This window comes from Pseudophryne corroboree, chromosome 2 (genome assembly GCF_028390025.1).
Source record: "Pseudophryne corroboree isolate aPseCor3 chromosome 2, aPseCor3.hap2, whole genome shotgun sequence".
Taxonomy (NCBI): Eukaryota; Metazoa; Chordata; class Amphibia; order Anura; family Myobatrachidae; genus Pseudophryne; species Pseudophryne corroboree.
Window position 1 is genome coordinate 63413448 of NC_086445.1, and position 819 is coordinate 63414266.

The 819-nt window shown below is 36.1% G+C and overlaps 1 pseudogene; it reads left to right on the forward strand.

Moving 5' to 3' along the window:
• Positions 1-292: 292 nt before the first annotated feature.
• Positions 293-413, forward strand: LOC135051633 (5S ribosomal RNA; annotated as a pseudogene).
• Positions 414-819: the final 406 nt, after the last annotated feature.

Sequence of the window (819 nt, forward strand, 5' to 3'; positions counted from 1 at the left end):
CAAATTTGGAGGTTTCCTTCCTCTGCACAGTTATTATAATATTTAATGTTTGATTCACATACAAGTGATAACTGTGTAGCATATAGGTTTTTTCTACTTGTATTGCGACTACTTAAGCCTTGAAAACTTAGATGGGTATTTAATCATTTATTATACTTTATCATCCGTGATAAAAAATCTCTTGTTCTCCACATCAAATTAGCTGTGTCGACACCTGTGGCTCACATAAAAACGGTAATCGGCTCTTATCTGTGCCCAATTTTGGACACAGTGTGACAAAGGTGAGCATAAGGTCTGCGGTCATACCCCGCTGGAGATGCCCAATCTCATCTGATCTTGGAAGCCAAGCAGTGGAGGGCCGGGTTAAGTACTTGGATAGGAGACTACCAAGGAACACCCTGGTACTGCAAATATTTGCCACCTATCTGTCACCAATATAGAGCATTGTCTTACATCTCGGTCATGACCTATGATTCAACCATCTGCTAGGATCAAAATTCCCATTTGGGATACATAGCAGCTTATAAATGACGGTCATATTTACAACAAATGAGCAATTTTCTATCACAGGTTGTCCTACAGCAGGAGTATAATTATTAACAAAATCATAGATATACCCATCTCGGCCTGAATTAGGTATTTGTACCTTACAATTTTTATATATTACTCTTTATATTTTCGCAATGTCACTATTTAACAAATATCGGCGCCTATTGAACTCCTCAATAATTAATTTTTAATGAGAATTAATAAAGTATTGTATTTTAGTTAGCCATTTTTTGACATTTAGTCTTACAACATTATCTGTATATGAGTGCT